At 40.4% G+C, this 21,512-nt stretch overlaps 1 long non-coding RNA gene across 1 annotated transcript; it reads left to right on the plus strand.

Moving 5' to 3' along the window:
- The first annotated feature begins 332 nt into the window (after nt 1–332).
- Nucleotides 333–20,899, plus strand: LOC136853444 (uncharacterized). Its single transcript, XR_010857458.1, has 5 exons — nt 333–380; nt 3,488–3,740; nt 13,654–13,739; nt 15,480–15,618; nt 18,744–20,899. It is a non-coding gene; the product is annotated as an uncharacterized lncRNA (long non-coding RNA).
- The last annotated feature ends 613 nt before the right edge of the window (nt 20,900–21,512 follow it).

A 21,512-nucleotide genomic window follows, 5' to 3' on the forward strand; every position in this document is an offset into this window, starting at 1 on the left:
TCCTCACATTTTGACCTCTATTTTTTCCCCTTTATTTTACCTTCCGTTTCTACAATTTTTTATTTATTAACTGGTCTTATGTTTTTCATGCACTCACTGATATCTAAATAAACTATTTATGTGTGTGTTAGACATCAAATGAGAATGGTCTCCATAGAAAATCTGAAAATTAGTTCTCATTACACCAGCCAATGGGAGATTATTTACAATGTGGCTTTGACAAAAGACAAAGCTTTCAACCAATGAAAGAGGGTGACAGAAACTTTGTGTTTGGTAGAAGTCTCTGATTGGCCAAAGCAATTCCTACCCTGACAATCGGAAGCGGCAGGCCCAGTGTAGTTCCAAACACGAAGAGAGAAGGTGGTTGCTTCGTAAGCAAGGTATTTCAAATTAATTTTTCTTACACTTCTGGAAGATGTTTTTGGCTATGCAGGGCCTGGAAGTTCCAATAACCATTAGCTATCTGGAAAAGGTTCATATAAAGAAGTATTGTGGCCACGGAATTAAGAAATTTATCACTTTTTAAAGGTTTTGGTAAACTGTGAAATCCATCGAAGCGGAGAGGCCATTTTATACCTTTTTAAAACCGTAACTTTCCAAATTTCTGCGAAAATTTTGAGGCTCTTGAACGTATTTAGGGCCCGGGGTCCTTGGCAGAACTTTCGGTAATTCTAAGTATTAGCTCCGCGCCTGTTTTTACCTTGTTAACTGGTTTTTACTACACTTTTAGGGCTTCTGATACTGGCGGTGCATTTGTTTGTTGTCGGCCAAATGGAATGTCCCTTCGCCGTGTTTAGTACTGGGCCGGGGGCCTGGTGGGCGGCACCGGTTCCCATACGTTAACAAGTCATTGCACTTGCCGGACGGGATATGAACCATTCGAAACCGACGTACCCGTGGCCTGTCTCGTGAAGACCGCGTATGGAAACCCCTTGTTGGATGGACTTCAGGGCTTAATTACAGGTTAATTACATTCGTGCGACAAAAATTGAAGGCAAATCTATAATTAGCAAACAAAAAAAACTATAAAACGTCAAGTTAGAAGGAAATCGCCGCCGCGGAGCTACTACTTAGATCTACCAACTGGTTTTTTCTACACTTTCAGGGCTTCTGATATTGGCGGTGCATTTGTTTGTTGTCGGCCAAATGGAATGTCCCTTCGCCGTGCTTAGTACTGGCCCGGGGCGTGGGGGCGGTACCCCTACGTTAACAAGTTATTGCACTTGCCGGACGGGATATGAACCGTTCCAAACAGACGTAGCCGTACTCTGTCTTGTGAAGATCGCGTATGGAAACCCCTTGTTGGGTGGACTTCAGGGGTTAATTACAGGTTAATTACATTCGACCCCAAAAATAACGTTAAATTGTAAATAAGCAACCAAAATACTATAAGAAACTGCCATTTCTCGCTAAATACCCGCCGTGTATCTATTACTTAGATCTATCTTTGTCCCCTTATATTGTGCGCTAAGTACCTAAGGCAGCAGAGGGTAATAAGGGCAGTCTGAAATAAGCGTTATATAAGAATGAAACAAAATTAAGTGACGGAAATCGGGTGGCTAGACCCGACGTGACAGGGCCCTTGAATGTCATCATCGATGTCAAAAAATCCCTGAAAAAAATCGGTGTTTATTTAATTTTGATCAAAGGCCAAGGACTTCCCGATCAGATAGCTTTATTCGCAACGTAAGTCATATAATAATCTGTGAGGTACCGATGACTTGAGCACCTGCTGAATAATTATCACAAATCGGCACCTTACAGCTTGAATTTAAGAGGACAACCATTTCACAGGCACATTGCCTGTTTACTGAATGGTGAACGATGGCATTTAGTGAGACCCAGCTTTCGTTTGTCAAATCATTTAAGGGTATGGCCATTAATTCAGGTTCGGGTCAGGTTTTAATTGATTAATTTGAGGTTTTTGTAATAACGTTATATTTTTCAAACCTGGCCATCAAAAGCATGGAAGACACTTTCATAGTTTGAACTTTTGCTCTATTACCTCTGTGGGTAGTCAATAGATGCAATTACCTCTGTGGGCAGTCAATAGATGCTAATTGACAGGTGTTGGAAGTTTACACACAGGCGCGAGTACACGTTAAACGTACGCGTTCAGTATCTAAAATTAGAATATTTTTCAACTAGTCTTCATCAGCCGTTTGCAACCTCGTTTCAGATTCTCAGCCTGAGCTACGCCCACCAGGCATTTCATTAGCCGAGGATTTAAAAAAAATATCCGGGATTCTCTTGATTGTAACTGAGAACAGATTAGGATTTGGTCTCTCTCTCTCTCTCTCTCTCTCTCTCTCTCTCTCTCTCTCTCTCTCTCTCTCTCTCTCTCTCTCTCTCTCTCGTGTGTGTGTGTGTGTGTGTGTTCTTTGACCAGCTGCCGTCGAATGACCTCCAGTGACCCAATTTATTACACTGGTTGTCATTGAGACAATAGAATAGGTTTCTGGGGGAAATGCTGCTCAGTCTTCTCCTGAAATAGAACCTGGGCCCCTTAACTAAAGTGATGCATTGCGGTACGACTTACACACACACACACACACACACACACACACACACACACACACACACACACACACACACACACACACATGTCTAGTTTCACTCCAGTTTTGCTGGTATACTTTCTAGTTTCACTCCAGTTTTGGTGGTATACTTTTGACAGAATATTAAACAACTACGCCTTTCTCTCGCACGTCAATAAAATTCAAGGAAAAATGTTATGGGACGCTTTTCGATTTGCCAAAATTTTTAGACTGTTTTAGGGCAATATATATAAGGCCTTTTATGTGCGTCAGTTTGATTGCATTCATGAATATATTAAAAAAACTAACGGTAGTGACGTAAGTTCAACTACCAACTAAGTTCACGACATAATTTCGTAATGACTTATGGGTGGTTGTGGGCCCATCAGGCTGGGGCCCGGCAAGTTAGTCACTTGTCTTGTGCGAGACGAACAGAATCTGTGTTAATGACTGGACTATTGGGAAGCCATCGAAAAAATTGTACCAATCTGGTATTATTGGTGTTCCTGGATAGCAGAGTTATTTGGCTTTAACTTTGTATTAATTTCGTATTGACATAGTTGATGTTAAGCATTCAAATAATAAAATTTTAAGTAACGTCGAATGGATATATACGTCATTGCAGGTGACAGTTACTGTGGGTATGGATTAGGTAAGTAAATATTGTTCCTTGAATATTATTGTGAGAAGACACAGGAAACGATATAGTCTGTGACTGATGTTAGTTCGTAAGGAATCCCATTGCCAATTTCGACAAGTAAATTATGCTGTTTTAACCATCGGTATGTTGTATTCTACGTGGGCCTACAAGGTGAGGTGCTACCTGAGAGCGAGTGAAAATAAAAGTATTTTTGTTTATCTGAGGTTACGAGCAGGTTTGGTTAAGTGACGTGAATAATGGTAAAAAGCTTAATTATTCGTTAATTCCATCCATATTCTTTTCATTCTAGAAATTGAAGTCGTCTCTCTGGAAGACAGAATATAGAATTTAGGCCAAAGGACAAGCGCTGGAACCTATGAAGTCATTCAGCGCTGAAACGGAAAATGACAGGTTTAATAGTAAAACCTCGCAGTTACAATACGAAACAATTGCTTGCCTTTGAGAAGGTGGAAAGTAAAATGGAAGAAAGAAAATGAACGGAGGCGCAGTAAAAGGAACGAAAGGGGTTGCAGCTAGGGGCCGAAGGGACGCAGCAAAGAACCGTAAGTAATGCCTACAGTCCACCGCATAAGGTGCACTGACGGCTCTTCCTTCCTACGGGGGTCACCCTATTAGGGATGCCGCTGGGATAGGGGCCTATAATCTATTAAACATTTTAAGATCTTTCCCTTAACGTTAATCCCTCGTTTGTGGCTTGCCAGAGTCCTGTCATTTGTTCCATTATTTCTGGTTCGTCTTTCCAAACTATCCTATCACTATGGCAGCTTGAGCCCGATTGATCCTTAAGTATTTTTTTTTTTTTTTTTGCTTAAGATTAAGCCAGTGAAGTGGCCACTGACCTAAATGCTCAATGCCGATTATGTGTCACGGAAACTGAGGTTTGTCATCACAGGTAAAAAAAATATGCCACACCTGTTTGTTTTTATAAAAAAAAAAATAGGTTCCCAGTGAAAATAACTAAGCCAAAAGTGTTTTTGATATCAATTTTTTTTACTCATGGCAATGCATGGGAACACTTTCACACGAGTAGGCTCTGCTAAGCCCATCCTCTTATAACAATGAGACATTTTTCAACACAAGGATCCCTTATTCCCGCCACACCAGCGATCTTAGAGTTTTTGACAGGCTGTAGGTTACGTTAGTTCATGTTCCAGGCTAGGCAGTCGATCCAGGCTAGGTATTCTGCAAATCCTTTATTACTGCAAGCACTCCCAAGAGCGCCGTGTTTGCTACCAGCCTCGTGGAAATGAATGTTAAAAGTATAAACATAACATGGTCAGTATCTTCGTAACAGTAAATTTGCGAAAGATATATAGTATTTTGTATCAAGCACAACATACAAACTCCGGTATCGAGTTGTGGTATTTGAATACAAGAGCAAGTTTTCAATCCAGGCTTGGATCTCCATCCGGGCTTGCCAGGCTATCAATGAGCTGTTGATCGAGGCAGGTTATTTGTCTAAGCTATCCATCCAGGCTAGATGTTACTCCCTAGGTAGCATCTCTGTGCAGGCTAGGCTATCTGTGAGCTGTCGATCCTGGTCAAGGTTATCTATGAAGCTGCCCACCTAGGGCAGGCTTTCCATCCAGGCTAGGGAAAAATAGTGTACCTAACTCTCTTGCACTGTTACCAAAGGCATTTTGTAAACTTAGATTGTTCCTGTGAGAATGCAAACCATTATCTTTTATAGTACAGTGTATACATTTTAGCTCGAGCCGGTTTGGACTACACTCGTTGTAACAAGGAAGCCAACTAGCAGGGATCACTAAGAAAATCAAACCAGCCTCAAAAATAAGCTGAAATGATTAGGTTTATTTAATCTCATACACGATTTAGCAAATATATAATTATATTTTCCATTACTTGGATTCAAGTTTTCTGGTACAGTTTTAGGAAAATGTGATTTTCACACCGTTTTTAATGTCAGATTTGGAGCTAAACTGACGATGGCTTTACACAGTTTGTTAAAACTTCAGTCAGTACTAACTAGGCATATGTCAACATGTGACATATATATCATAAAAACATTCGGAAAAGTAAATGGTAAGTGGAAAAACAAAATCTTAAGTCATCCATTTTAGCTTCTCTTTGTCTTCACCATTGATGGTCAAAACAAGAATAATAATGATAATTATAAGCTATTATATCTTACAAATGAGATATTCTGTGGTGTAGTGATGATACTGATGAAAAGTAAAGGTAATGATGCTGTGAGAGAGGTGCGAAATAATGAGCAGGAAGACAAGTACTGCTGGTTTATTGATGAAGTGAGCCACTTGTAAAGTGGCGTGCAGAAGTCTGCTTATTTTGCAGAGACCACGCTGGTACAAAGATTTACAGGTGACCTGAGGTCAAACTATTTCTATACAAAAACAGGACAAGTTCATAAAGAAACCATAGTGATTGATAATGTCTTACGTGTTACAAAAATACTTCGTTAAATGTACATAAAGCATGATCATTCGGAAAGACAATAAAATATATAATTTACAAATGGTGGTAAATATGTGATTTTGCCCACCCCAGATCGATGTGAAGGCACCGCAGAAAACGGGATGTTCATTATAGAGAACGCGTTGAGCGGGGACTTTACAACACTCCCCCCCAAGACGGAGGTAACGTCTGATCAAAGCAGATATCTGCTGGGGCGACGAAGGGGGCCTCACTTCCTGGATGTCAACTGGAGAGGGTTGCCTTCCTTGGCACCCTCTGGAGCTGTTTGTTGGTGTCCCTTCCTGTCTGGTTTCTGGGCTTTTCGGGGACACCCACGCCTCTTTCCTGCTCACGGGGGTGTCCGAGGGGGTACAACCCCCTGCAGGAGGCTTTGGGAACCACCTCCGACGTTCTCCTCCAGGAATGCGGGTTTGAGACGATCTACGGATATCCAGTCTTCCCCCTGTGGACAGCTACTCGGAATGCCTTGTTGTTTCTGTCCAGTACCAGGAAAGGTCCTCTGTAGGGCCTGGTTAAGGGTGGATGTATGGCATCATCCCTGATGAAGAGGTGGGTGGCGGAGGATAGCCCGGGGGGCATGAAGGGGGACGTCCTGTCAGTGAATGTCTTTTGGCAGGGGACGAACTTTCCAATCCTGTCACGGAGCCTCTGCGTGCCTATGTTGTCCCTGTCCCCTGCGATGAGTTCCCCCAGGACTACCAGGGTCTCCCTGTAGACTTTTCCGCTGAGGAGGGGTCACCGTTGGCTCTGGGCGTGGTTCTTAACCTGAGGAGGACCCAGGGCAGCTAGTACAGTATTTCCAATTCTCAGAGGAGCAACGAGCCATGAGGGACACCTTTAGAGACCTGTGGAACCTTTCCACCATTCTGTTGGCTGTGGATTGTAGGTGGTGGTGCTGTGGTGAGTGGTCCCCAACAGGCGTGCTAGGGCGGACCACAGCTCAGACAGGAAAGCGGGTCCTCTGTCTGTTATATGGTCTGGGACACCGAACCGGCTGATCCAGCTGGAGAGGAGGGCTTCTGCTCACGCACTGGAGGTGGCTTCTTCCATGGGTGTAGCTTTGGGCCACCTGGTGGAGTGGTCTATGACTGTTAGAATGTATCTGGCTCCACCTGATGGGGAAGAGGAGCCACTACGTCGACGTGGATGTGCCCGAAGCATCTCTTTAGCTGGGGAAACTAGCCCACACCGGATTCGGTGTTCCGTCCTGCTTTGCTGGCTTGACACTGCATACACTGTCTTGCCCAGGCCGTTGTGTCCTTCCGTATGCTGTGCCAGACGAACTTCTCCATCAGCAGTCTGGCTGTTGTCCTTCTGGAGGGGTGGGATAGGCAGTAGTGGATGACGTCGAAGACCAGCTGACATCTGGAGGCAGGCACCAGGGGGCGGGGGCATCCAGTGCTAATGTTGCTCAGTAATGTCGACCCTCCTGAGCTAAAGTGCACGTCCTTCCACTTCAGCGACGTGACGGCTGTATGGTAGGCGGGGGTCTCAGGGTCAGCAGCCTGCTCATGGGCGAGGTCCCAGTAATCGATCCCTAGCTGTACTGAGTCTATCTCATCCTCGAGAGGGTGTCAGCTACTGGGTTCTTCCTGCCAGGGAGGTATTTGATGGTACAGGTAAACTTCTCGACGGCTTTGACCTTCCGATGACATTGGGCGGATGCCTTCGGGGGATATCACATGGCCCAGGAATTCCACCTTTTTGACGCTGAAGGTACATTTGTCGAACCTGATGAAGAGGCCATTTTCCTGCAGGTGCTGCAGGACCTTCTGGATGTGCCGCAGGAAGATCTCCCTCGACAGGCTGATTTCTTTGTGCTTGCTGTTGCTGTCAGTCTTGGGGAGGAGGAGGAAGTCCTGGAGGGCATGTCTCGTTTCCAAGAGGTTTCCCTCCTGCCGGGGGTTGAGGGCGAGGTCGAGAACGCGGGTAGCTCTCTCGGAGACCGGCAGGGAGCAGGTCTCAAAGACAGTGAATTTTAGTTCTTGGAAGGTGGCGGGGACCAACGTTGTCAATAACCACGGAGCAACCTTCCTGTATATCTCCTCTGGGAGGGTGTTGATGGTGATGTCGGCCTTCAAAACCTTGTCCATTAGGCCTGCTACCCTGAACTGCCCCTCGACCCTGTAGAACCAGGACGCTGTGTTTTCCCTGGTAAATGGGGCTGCCTTATGTTAAGGGCTGTCTTTGGTTGGTCTGTCCGGGGGGTCATTGTGTGGGGTGCATGTACTGGCATGGGGGTGCGTGCAGGAGGGGGTTGCGAGAAGGTGGTGTCTGCCTCTGAGAGGTTAGCGGTAATTTGTACATGGTTGGGAATGTCCATGTCCATGCTCGTTTCATGCTCTCACTAGGAGTGTGAGGGAGTGCTCACGTCAAAACATGCTGGGGGAGAGTGCCGTGTGGGTCCACTAATGGCGCTGGCGACTGCTAATGAGGGTCGGTAAATGCCTGAACGCTTTGTTAGGGCGCCTAGTTAGTCTGTTAGGGGTGTGGGTGAGGTTCATCGGGCCGAGACTTAGTCTCCATTTGGGTCCATTAATGGCCTCCTGGAACCACTCAGGGGCTCACCACTGTGAGAGAGGTGTGAAATAATGAGCAGGAAGACAAGTACTGCTGGTTTATTGATGAAGTGAGCCACTTATAAAGTGGCGTGCGGATGTCTGCGTACCTCGCAGAGACCACAGGTACAAAGATTTACAGGTGACCTGAGGTCAAACTATTCCTGTACAAAAACAGGATGAGTTCATATAGAAAGCATAGTGATTAATAATGTCTGACGTGTTACAAAAATACCTCATTACATGTACATAAAGCATGATCATTCAGAAAGACAATAAAATATATAATTTACAAATATGGTGGTAAATGTGTGATTTTGCCGACCCCAGGTCGATGTGAAGGCACCACAGAAAACGGGATGCTCATTATAGAGAATGCGTTGAGTGGGGATTTTACAGTGCATTTATAAAGACCAAATTTCACTGCAGAACATCTTGTCAGAAGACAAGCAACTGAGTATCTGAAGTGATGTGAAAAGTAGATTCAGAATTGTAGCAGAAGTCATTTGGTGATGAATTTCTTATGGGTGAAACAGTTTTGGTTTATTTTTAAAGCCATTTTGGTTTTCATGTGAACTCTTATTCTTATGAGAATACAAATTTTTTTTTGTATATGACCATACCTTTCAGTGCAATCATGTATGGTCATTGAAACTTTGTAAAAAAGCAGTAAAAGATTTCAGGTAAATAAGATGGTGGTGTACTACCCAGTCAGCTGACTATAGGTGTTCATGTTTTCTTTGGCTGTGGCAGAGGAAAGTTTTCTCTGCACTGCTAGACATTTTTTGCTGTGGAATCTTTAACACCTAAATTTTCATGGTATTAACTTAGTTTTGAGTGTGGTAAGAATAAGTGCTAGCTCTGCCTATGAGAAGAATGAACATTAAAGGTATCCTTGGTGAGACCATGTGTGGTGGACACTTTGTCACCCCTTGAAAACTAAACCTATTTCTACTTAAGAAGGAAATCCAAGAATACTTCGATGGTGTTGTGTACTGGGTAATATGCTATTCCTCTTTTCAAACCAGCATCCCTTCTTAGATCAGGCGACCTTGACTTGCCTGCCAAGAACAGGCCCAGATGAGGCTTGCTCAAATCATAGGGGGAGGTTGGGGTGGTAGCAGAGGCAGTTACGATGACCAACAAATGAACTGTCCGCCTTGCTGAGAGGCCAGTTGCATCCCTGTACAGTCTGAGACTCTTGCCCCTGTCCTCCTGCTTCTGGTTACTTTGCTTTTGGTTTCTTTGAGGGGTTCTTACTTATGACACTCATCTGAAGGCTTGCTATCTTTTGCAAAAAAGAGCTGTTTGCTGCCCCATTCTTGTTGCAATATGCTTTGGCCTTCCTGCTAATATTGAGGCTACTGGTATTGCTGGTAATGTTGTGTCCCTGTTACTGACATGCCTGTTTTGGTGAGGGAGAAGATGACATCATCTCTTGCTCATTTGCAGCTGTTTTTGCAACTCCTGGGCCTTCCCCAAAGAGGGTGAATTGGAACATGGTCGAGAAATGCTATCATGTTTCTCCCTAGTCCTGTTCTTCCTCAAGCCTGTCGTCTGTCTTCCTCCTCCACCTCCCCACCCTCTCCAGCTCCTCTTCAGATCCAGCTCATAAAAGGGGTAGGAAGAGTGCTCGGAAGTTTTACCCCATGAGAAATCCTGAAAGACTTAAAGTGGTTACCACTTTTTCTAGAAGAGGGATGACATTTATGAGAATAATCATCTGGGAGGAGGATGGATGATGGGGTTTACAATTTTGCCTCTCTGGATCCAACCTGTCCCTTGTCAAGGGCTCTCATCAGTCACTGGCTGAGATCTTGTCTGTGATATTTATGAAGGATTATGGGAAAGATTGCTTTGAAGAGACTAGTATGTCCTCGAAAACTAAAGGCAAAACTAGTCAGGTTTTATACCTAGTGCGTCCTTTTTCAATGTGGTACATCTGTATATACCAGTATACTTCAAATGTTCTGGTGACTTTAAACAGAGTCAGGTCAGCAATGTGACTTTATTCTGATGCTCTGGATGCAGAATGGACATCAGAATTACTTCATTTTCTTGCATTTTGATCAAACGCCTTCTAGTGACAAGCGTATCCAAAAAGTGTGAAGAATTCAAGCTTATAGGGCATTTGCACTTGCTGTTCTAGATAATACTGTAGAGTACCTCTATGAAATGCAGGATGTATAAAATATTTTCTTTCTTTTAGCTTGAGTGGGTCAGCATGAGGAGAGGCAAAAACTACAGCTTTATCCTAGAAAATTATAGTGTTGAATATTGTATAACCTCTACACATTACAGTATAGTAGTAATACACTGTACACACACGTGAGAAGGACTTCAGTACAATGCTTGTACAGTTTTTATAATGAAAATCTGTTGTACCGAACATGTGCATTAATACCATCATGTGTTCAGTACACTGGAACAGTACATGTTTTCATTGTTGTTAGGTCTATTGCAAGTGTTAGCAAATGTTACCCTAGGGGCACTACTACACAAAGTATACTGTTTACTGTGGGTTTATTTTCTTAAATGACAATGTGTTTATGACAGTATTTATTGATCTTTGATTCATCTCATTGTTGAGCAATCAACCATATAAAATAGTTTTGTGACAGCCATGCATAAGTTGTTTCACTTCTGTATTCTTCTTGGAAGTGTAATGAGTAATGTTTCCAGTGCTGTTTGCTTCTACAGAACTGCTTAGTGCATGCTTCCATACTGTTTTATTGATTTTAAGATGGTACAATATTAATACTTTTCAAGGTTACACCAAAGAGTGGAGTAGACTGCCAGAGTCTAGCAGTGTGCCACATGCAGCACAGAATACGTACTGTTCATTTTAGTTCCCCAGAATTAATATGTCTGATGTTGGAATACCCACACCTTAAGCATCCTTGGAATGCAAGTTTTCAATTTCCCAGTAGTTTTTGAAGTTTGTTTGACCATCTTATTAGGAGGGTAGCTTCCTTACTGGAATTCCTTATAGGTATAGTCAGTCAGTTATACATAGAAAACTTGAACTTTGTTTCTTATCTTCAGATAAGACTAGTATTTTCCATGCAGTTTTTTGTTTTCATTTTCCGAGTCTGTATAATGTTCTACTGTGTTTGCTGACAAGTTGTGCATAGTAATGTTGAAGTTAATTGAATAGTAATTTAATTATTGTTACAACCATTCTATCTCGAACATTTGCTTACTACTGTATTGCTGTATTTTAAGAAAATGTCTGCAAGGCTGCATGTAATACTAGTGTTGTAACCTATAGTGCTTGCTTCTTTATATGAATATTTTGTGGTTTTTTGGCTTTCAAAATGTTTGCAAAGGGTGGTTTATGAAGGTAATGTGGTTAGTTTGCAGAGGGTGGTTTATGAAGGTAATGTGGTTAAGCTAAGGTTTGGTGCAGATTAGCTTAAGTTATGATGTTGGTATTATGCATTACATGACAGTATATGATTTTTTTACACTAGCTGATTGCTCAACAGTTGGATAAGAGATAGGTTACTGTATTCACAGAGATGTATTTGTCTGTTGTGTATGTGGCTGCATAACCCTCACCTTGTACACAGCATGGTGAAGATCTTATCTCTCTCACTCACCACCAGTCAGTATCCACCTCACCCACATTCTCGCTTCACCAATTAGCTTCTACCCACATCATGGCTCACTCAGATAGCATTAATCTACACCTATTCATGTCCTTTTCAGCCAGTGTGGTGGTCTTGAGAAGTTTCATACCACACAAAGGTTTGGCCAACAGCAGATAGCATTCATCATGTACCAGAATTCAATTACTGAATGTGAAATTCTGTATAAATTGATTAGGCGTGGCCCTGGCATTAGTACTCTGTTTTGATTTAGTTCTTGACTTGAATAATAGCGAGTAATTTTTCTGCAGCTAGATAATCATGACAGAGGATTATAATGTGAAGGGATCGTTGTTACAAACTATTTCTGGTACTAGTATTCTGAGAAGCATTATAATTTTTGGTTAGTAACCATATCAGTTACTGAGGGTGGTGAAGAGGAGCTTTTATGGTGCCCCCAGGTATCCTAAAGCAATGGATTCTTTGTGGCTGGTAAAATGCCAATCATAACCTTAGTATAGAGGAGAAGGACCTCTCCGGGAAGATGCCATACTTTAGTATATGTTCTTATCTAGGAAGAGAGGACTACTTCAGTGTTCAAGGCACCCAAGAATGGTACGACCTTCGTTATTGTTACCAATTTAGTTGGTGATATTAAACTTATACCCTTTAATCTGTCAGAGAATTCCAGTGTACTGAAGGTATTTGCCAGCGAGCAGCTTTGTGCGATCAGGAAATAAACTCAAAGGATGGATGACTGCTGTTATTAACCATTGCTGTATGGCTGGCTGTGTTTACTAGTCCTTGAGTAATATATTTTGGAATAACCATGATTCATTTGTCTTATAATGTTCCTAGGTATCCAAAGGCTAAGTAGGGATAAGTTCTTTACCTCCTAACACCATATCTTTTGCCCTCGCCAGGGGCTAAAGCATTACCATCATATGCAAGGCGAAAGATTAAGATGATGGTCCAGTTTCTTTGACCATGAAATGGGGGTCAGAATGAACATTGGTATTAAGGATACAATAATTACATTGCAGATGCTTAGAATGAGTTGCTGTACAATGGAAGATATGACCTGAATGCATACACAGTACTTAGGGTTTCACCTGAGAGCATCCATAAGTTCCTTGTCAGGTTGTTGCATAAGGCCAGGTTCTAGGAGGTTGACAAAGAGGATATTGCCACTCTACCTGAGAGCCTCATTGAGGCTCTGAGCAACACAGACTAGATGGCAATTGACAAGCATGCAAGGTAATAAGAAGTGATGGGAGAAGAGGAGGAAGCAGAAATTCCATAATGATTATCTATCAGGTCTTTTTGGGGTATTGTGGACAGTTCAAGAATGCCTCTGATTATATGAAAGTTGAATCCTGACTATGTTGATGGAAATAAAGGTTCCTTCCACTGGTTCTTTAACTTGCACTTGCATTGCCTTCTGCCTTTTATTCTTCAGTCTCTTTTTCTCGTTTTTCTGTGCTTGGCTGCCAAACTCCTAGTCATTTGTTTGACTTGTCACCTCATTTGAGAATAAGTCCTTTGTACCTTGGTAGTCTCAATAAACTCATTTGTAATGAAAATACTAATAATTTATGTCTGATAGGTCTAGATGACAGTTATTAGTAAGTCCGTATAAAATTTGATTTGTCACTGTTTTATTGCATCTAAATACTGTAGTTAATGGCCATTTTACAACTGCATCTGTAAACTAAAATCGGTCCATCTTTTATTAGTAACCTTTTTGTCATAAAACTTAAAACTAGTCTTATATTACTGATGATTCATTAAAGCTTAACAAGTGGAATAGAGACTCTTGTAGTTTTAATTCAATAGTTATTATTTCATTTCAGAATGTCATGAAACTGAGAAGAACCATCTCAGCTTCTAGATTAATACAACAAAACAGAGGACATGTTCTTCATACTAAGAAATGCTGGTAAGGAAACAGGGTTAATTTGCTGTTTGACATTTTTTCATCTGCTTTCAATGGTAAGGTGTTCATACATGTATTTCACACACACACACACACACACACAAATCCTCTTTACAAAATCACCAAGAGAATTGGCAATGACCACTCTCATTCACTCCATTTCTAGTCCTCAGTACTTACCATAATGCATACACCCAAACCCAGTCAGATGTGAAGTGATCACGGATCATAGAAACGTTGCAATGCACTCATTTTTTTTCTATCCTGAATACCAATACAGCATTAAGAAGTTCAGTATTGAGATGCTAGTTGACTCTTAATCCCTGACCCCAGTAACATCTCTCAATGATGAGTAGTGCCACAGATAACAGTATGTCAAATGATTGTATCTGTTAGGGACTTGGGTTGCGTACTTGTGTGTAGAAGAAAGTCGTATGTTGCAGAATGACAAGGAATTACAGAGAAATCATACCATAGGTTGAAAAAGTAGAAATGACCTCTCTGACTTTAGGGAATTTGAGAATTTGCAGCAGCCTTTGACATTATGGAATATTTTGGTGACATAAGTTAACCTTTAAGCACTACTATTCGTTAATCTGTTTCTTAGATTTTGTTGGTGTCTCCAGCAATACTAACACAAGGAGAATTCTTCATGGGTCTGTGGAAGGCACTGAATTTTTGTTGCCCGTAAATCTTACCTTAACAGTTCAACTGTAATAGAATGAGGTTCTGTATCATATAGAGATGAAAGCACGTGGTTATTCTTGCAACTATCAGAAATGTGATGGCTTTCATAGAAATTTCCTCAAAGGAAAAAAATTAACCAATATCGTGAAACATAGGCTCCTTGAGTAATACATAGTTGGAGTAACCCTGATTCATTTGATTGATAGATTATGTTCCTAGGTATCCCAAGGTGAAGTGGGACTAGGCTCTTTCCTCCTAGCACGACCTCTTTTGCCCTAGCCGGTGGACTAAAGCATTAGTACTATGATGTGCAGGGTGAAAGACGAGGATCATGGTCCAGTTTCTTTGACCATTACAGAGGCTTAGAATGAGTTGGTGTACAATGGAAGGTATGACCGAAATGCATGCACAGTACTTATTGCTTCACCTGAGATCATCTGCAAGTTCATTGTCAGGTTGTCAAAAAAGGTCAGGTTGTGGTAGGTAGACAAAGAGGATGTTGGCCTTCTAAGTGAGAACCTCATCAGGCTTTTTGGGGTATCATTGGACAGTTCAAGAATGCCTCTGATTATATGAAAGTTGAATCCTGACTATGTTGATGGAAGTAAATATTCCTTTCACTGTTTCTTTAACTCGCACCTGCATTGCCTTCTGCCTTTTATTCTTCAGCCTTTCCTTCTCGTTTTTCTGTGCTTGGCTGCCAAACTCCTTTCATTTGTTTGACTTGTCATTTAAGAATAAGTCCTTTGTACCTTGGTAGTCTCAATAAACACATTTGTAATGAAAATTCTAATAATTTTGTTATGTCTGAGAGGTCTAGATGACAGGTATCAGCAAGTTCCTATAAAATTTGATTTGTCACTATTTTATTGCATCTTAATAGATAATGGCCATTTTACAACTGCATCCTTAAACTGAAATCGGTCCATCTTTTATTAGTAACCTTTTTGTCATAAAACTTAAAACTAGTCTTATATTACTGATGATTCATTAAAGCTTAACTAGTGGAATAGAGACTCTTGTAGTTTTAATTTAATAATTATTATTTCATTTCAGAATGTCATGAAACTGAGAAGAACCATCTCAGTTTCTAGATTAATACAACAAAACAGAGGACATGTTCTTCGTACTAAGAAAAGCTGGCAAGGAAACAGGATTGATTTGCTGTTTGACATTTTTTCATCTGCTTTTAAAGGTAAGGTGTTCATACATATATTTCACACACACACACACACACACACACACACACACACACACAATCCTCTTTACAAAATCACCAAGAGAATCGGCAATGACCACTCTCATTCACCCCTATTTCTAGTCCTCAGTACTTACCATAATACAAACACCCAAACCCAGTCAGATGTGAAGTGATCACGGATCATAAAAACGTTGCAGTGCACTCATATTTTTTTTTTTTTATCCTGAATACCAATACAGCATTAAGAAGTTCAGTATTGAGATGCTAGTTGACTCTTAATCCCTGACCCCAATAATATCTCTCAATGATGAGTAGTGTCACAGATAACAGTATGTCAAATGATTGTATCTGTTAGAGACTTGGGTTGCTTACCGATGTGTAGAAGAAAGTCGTATGTTGCAGAATGACAAGGAATTACAGAGAAATCATACCATAAAAGCACTTTATCCCAAGACCTCAGTTAGGTTGAAAAAGTAGAAATGACCTTTCTGACTTTAGAGAATTTGAGAATTTGCAGCAGCCTTTGACATTATGGAATATTTTGGTGACATAAGTTAACCTTTAAGCACTACTATTCGTTAATCTGTTTCTTAGATTTTGTTGGTGTCTCCAGCAATACTAACACAAGGAGAACTCTTCTTCATGGGTCTGTGGAAGGCACTGAATTTTTGTTGCCCGTAAATCTTACCTTAACAGTTCATCTGTAATAGAATGAGGTTCTGTATCATATAGAGATGAAAGAACGTGGTTATTCTTGTAACTATCAGAAATGTGACGCCTTTCATAGAAATTTCCTCAAAGGAAAAAAATTAACCAATATCATGAAACATTGGCTTCTTAGGTAATACATAGTTGGAGTAACCCTGATTCATTTGATTGATAGATTATATTCCTAGGTATCCCAAGGTGAAGTAGGACTAGGCTCTTTCTTCCTAGCACGACCTCTTTTGCCTAGCCGGTGGACTAAAGCATTAGTACTATGATGTGCAGGGTGAAAGACGAGGATGATGGTCCAGTTTCTTTGACCATTACTGAGGCTTAGAATGAGTTGCTGTACAATGGAAGGTATGACCGAAATGTATGCACAGTACTCATTGCTTCACCTGAGATCATCTGCAAGTTCATTGTCAGGCTGTCAAAAAAGGTCAGGTTGTGGGAGGTAGACGAAGAGGATGTTGGCTTTCTATGTGAGAACCTCATCAGGCTTTTTGGGGTATCATTGGATAGTTCAAGAATGCCTCTGATTATATGAAAGTTGAATCCTGACTATGTTGATGGAAGTAAAGGTTCCATGCACTTTTTCTTTAACTCTCACCTGCATTGCCTTCTGCCTTTTACTCTTCAGCCTTTCCTTCTCGTTTTTCTGTGCTTGGCTGCCAAACTCCTTTCATTTGTTTGACTTGTCACCTCATTTGAGAAGAAGTCCTTTGTGACTTGGTAGACTCAATAAACTCATTTGTAATGAAAATACTAATAATTTTTTTATGTCTGAGAGGTCTAGATGACAGATATCAGTAAGTCCCTGTAAAATTTGATTTGTCACCGTTTTACTGCATCTTAATAGATAATGACCATTTTACAACAACATCCTTAAACTGAAATCGGTTCATCTTTCATTAGTAACCTTTTTGTTATTAAACTTAAAACTAGCTGTCTATTACTGATGATTCATTAAAGCTTGACTAATGGAATAGACTTTTGTAGTTTTAAATTAATAGCTTTTATTTCATTTCACGATTTCATGAAACTGAGAAGAACAATCTCAGTTTCTAGATGAATACTACAAAAGAGATGACATGTTCTTCATACTAAGAAAATCTGATAGAGAAACAGGATTGATTTGCTGTTTGACAGTTTTTCATCTGCTTTTAATGGTGAGGTGTTCATACATATATTTCACACACATAACACACTCACTTCCTCTTTACAAAATCACCAAGAGAATTGACAGTGACCACTCTCATTCACTCCTATTTTTAGTCCTCAATATTTACCATAATATGCACCCAAACCCAGTCAGATGTGAAGTGATCACTGATCATAGAAACTGCAATGCACTCATCTTTTTTAAAATGTAGAATACCAATACAGCACAAAGAAGTTCAGTATTGAAATGCTAGTTGACCTTAATCCCTGACCCCAATAACATCTCTCAATAATGTGTAGTGCCATAAATACTGCAACAGTACCTCAAATGATTGTATCTGTAAGGGACTTCGGTAGCTTGCTGCTGTGTAGAAGAAGGTCGTATGTTGCAGAGTAACAGTGATTTACAGAGAAAACGTACCATAAAAACTCTGTAGGCCAAGACCTCAGTTAGGTTGAAAAAGTAGAAATCGCCTTTCCTAACTTTTAGAGAATTTGAGAATTTGCAGCAGCCTTTGACATTATGGAATATTTTGGTGACATAAGTTAATCTTTAAGTGCTACTGTTCATTAATCTGTTTCTTAGATTTTGTTGGTGTCTCCAGCATTGCTAACACAAGGAAAACTTCTTCATGGGTCTATGAAAGGCACTGATTTTTTATTGCTCATAAATCTTGCCTTGATAGTTCATATGTAAAAGAGTGAGGTTCTGTATCAAATAGAGATGAAAGAACGTGATTTAATGTCTGTGTATATTCTTGTAACGATTAGAAATGTGATTCCTTCCATAGAAATTTCCTCCAAGGAAGAAAATTAAGCAATATCATGAAACAATAGGCCCAAAAACCATGCAGGTAAGTCAACCAACCTGAGAATGAGATTACTAATGAAGGCTCCTCTCACAGTGGGTAAATTATGCTCACTCATTTGAGAAAACACCTGTACAGTACACACTTCAGTCTTCCTTCGAAGCACTCGGCTAACTGCTTTTTTGGGGGTTTAGGTAGAGAGGAAAAAAAGGTTTGTGAATGGACATAGGAACTTATTCATTTCTGGTAAAGGACTTTATACCATTTCATGTACCTGTATATGTAAAATCTAATTCAAAAAGTTAACAGAAAATTAAAAATTTCTGGTCAGAAAAGATCTATTAAGGCAAGACTAATTTTTTTGGGTGATTGCTTCATTTTGTTGTATCAAAAAATATCCAAATTACAATACTGAATTTATAGTTTTAATTTCTTTTATTGCAGGTCACTGCCCTATCCTTAACCAGCCAGTGACCATCAAGTTCATGAGTTTCAAGTGGGATTATCTGGTTTATGCATGCCAAGAACAAAAACTGATTGAAATATTACTTGTCCTTAGACTACAGGTCGAATTTTGCTGTGTCTTCTAATGCGGTGAACTATGGAAATAACCAAAGGTCTTAGCAATTAGGAGAAGTTGAGCAGCTGAGAGAAGAGACCAAAGTGAACTAATGAAAACTTCAAGACTGGGAGCAATGCTGAAGAGACATCAAAGACATCTTAGAAACTATCTATATGTTTTTCTCTGGCCCAGTTTATACCTCCAGCGTGGACTTACTCTAGGTCAATCTTTAGGTCATCATCTGTGTAACACATAAATAATTACTTTGGAATAATTCCCATGTCGTCATTTATGTTTTTACATTATCTGCTCATGAGGTTAGATGTCTGAAAAATTTCCACCATTGTGTTATACCTAGCGTACTTTCAGCCTGAATTCTTGTGTGGTTTCAGATAATGTCTTGCTCTCATCTCCATCACCATAAACTTAGTTTTGCTTACTTTGGTTCTCAGCCCTCAACTCACCATGCAAGTCTCTCATCTTTTTAGCAGTGTTTTAAGACCTTTTCTGATTCAGCTTAACACCAAGTGATCTCGACACAGAAACTCTTGGTGGCCTCCCTCTCTTCATTTCTCTGTAATTTCTTCTACATGGAATTAGCGGTGTTGGCTCAATGCTGATCCGTGATGGACACCAACGTTTCTCAAATTCTCTGGGTGTGTCTGGCACTATATTCAGTCAAGTTCTCATATTTTAATAAAGCATCAACACTTAGTATGTCCTTCTTGTCTCCTTTGCCTTCATAATGCCCCATCTAATTGCTTGTCTGGGTATTATGTTCAGTAGTTTGAGATAAACTAACACAACTTTCTTTTATTTGCATAATTCTTCTTGTACAGTTATTAATTTTAGACTGCTTTTTTAAATTTTCTTCTACCACCAACACCATCCATACTTGAGTATGCCATGTCTCGACAGTCTTCTCCTCTGTGTTTTGCTCATTGTAATAAGTTGCCCTGACCTTTAAATATAATTCATGTGATACCCTCGCTCTCATTCTTCTGGTCCAATCTCCTCTGTAATGCTGTTTTCAAGTGCCTAGCCCCATTTTCTTCCTGTGTCTATCCTGTTTACATTTATATACAGTACTTTTATATTTTTGTTAATGTGTATCCATTATTGATTTTTTTTTTATACACCTCAAATTCCATATTGGGGTTTCTTTCCTGTTAGTCAGTGGCCTAAAAGAATGTTCTTAATTGCCAAGAATGGATCAAGGCATATCCAAGTATTCTGTGTGAGATTTTAAGATTTCCTCCTCTTCCCTCTGTTAGTGTTTGTCTAAGTAATATGCTTTAGTGTTTTTGTCTAATAGGCCATATGCTTTTGTTTATTCATGATTTATCCTTATTTGTGTGTTGCGTGACTTTTTAGACACCATGATCCACTGTACAAGAAAAAAGGAGAATACCAGGCTTGTGTGCAAGGTCCCACAGGGTTATAGATCATTATGATAAACATTTTTACGTCTGAGTGTGGCTTTGTTTCAAGTGACTGGTGATTGCTCTGCAGTCTTGACTGGAACATACGGACATACGTTACTAGGTGGGTAGTGGGTGTCATGACTCAAGGAGATACAATTACCAGGTTTCCATAAGGCTAACTTCCGATTTCACTTTCCAGGACTCATTTCAAGCTTGTGGCTATTCAGTCACTTAGAACAGAGCCAACTTCCTTCCAATTAGTATAACAGTTTCTTCCTAGAATGGGCTTCTGGTATGTAGTCCTCACTGGGAAGGATCTATGCTTTTTCTTACCTTACCAAGATTTGTTGCTCAAAGTAGACACTGTGGCTGCAGTCTGAAATTTGGGAGTGTTGATCCGATCATGAAATTTTTAAGGAATTACAAGAGCTAACATAAGAATAAATTCTTTAGGCCAGCCATATGAAAATTATTAATATTAACTCACTGTTCTGATTAAACTCTCCTGTCTGTATTTCCCTTTATCTCGTCTTACTTTTCCTAATGAACACCATATTCTTGGGAAGCTTGAATTTCAAGTCAGTGGCCCCTGTGGGCTTGTTCCATATGAATAGGTTTCATCCATCTTCTGAGTATTAGGTTTCATTGTCTGAATAATAATGATAATAATAATAATAATAACAACTGTTTATTACAGTAATAAGAAGAATAATGCATGACTTCCTCCAGTGGTTCTCAGGCTCATTCCTGCCTGCAGACTTATCTGACGGACTGATTTGTTTAAACCTTTCTTCAACAGGGTTCTCCAGGTTTTGGTCTTTGTTTTGGGAATTGGTTGAAAGTCCAGCGTTTCAAGCAGTTAAGCTCTCTGCTGCTGCCTCTGGTCAGTCAAGAAAGAAAATTTTCTTGGTTCAGTTCTAACTTTGGGTTTTTTGCTGAGTTGTGCTTCCCATAGAGATGTTTCATTCAGCTCTGATATCTCAGGCCCAGCAGCTGCAGCAGAAGTAGTCTCTGTGTAAGCTATCTTTTTCATCTTCATTTCCCATGCAACTTGCCTATCTACAAGACACTTCTAGGGTTTCTGTCCATCACGCCTTTCATTCTAGCTCTTGACTCCTTTTGCTCTTGGTGTTGTATTTTAGTGTGCTTATCCCTCCTTCGAATTGTTAATGCTCATCTGATCAATGGCTATTTGATGAATAACCAATATGACTCAGTCCATGACTG

This window comes from Macrobrachium rosenbergii, chromosome 27 (assembly GCF_040412425.1).
Source record: "Macrobrachium rosenbergii isolate ZJJX-2024 chromosome 27, ASM4041242v1, whole genome shotgun sequence".
NCBI classification, from domain to species: Eukaryota; Metazoa; Arthropoda; class Malacostraca; order Decapoda; family Palaemonidae; genus Macrobrachium; species Macrobrachium rosenbergii.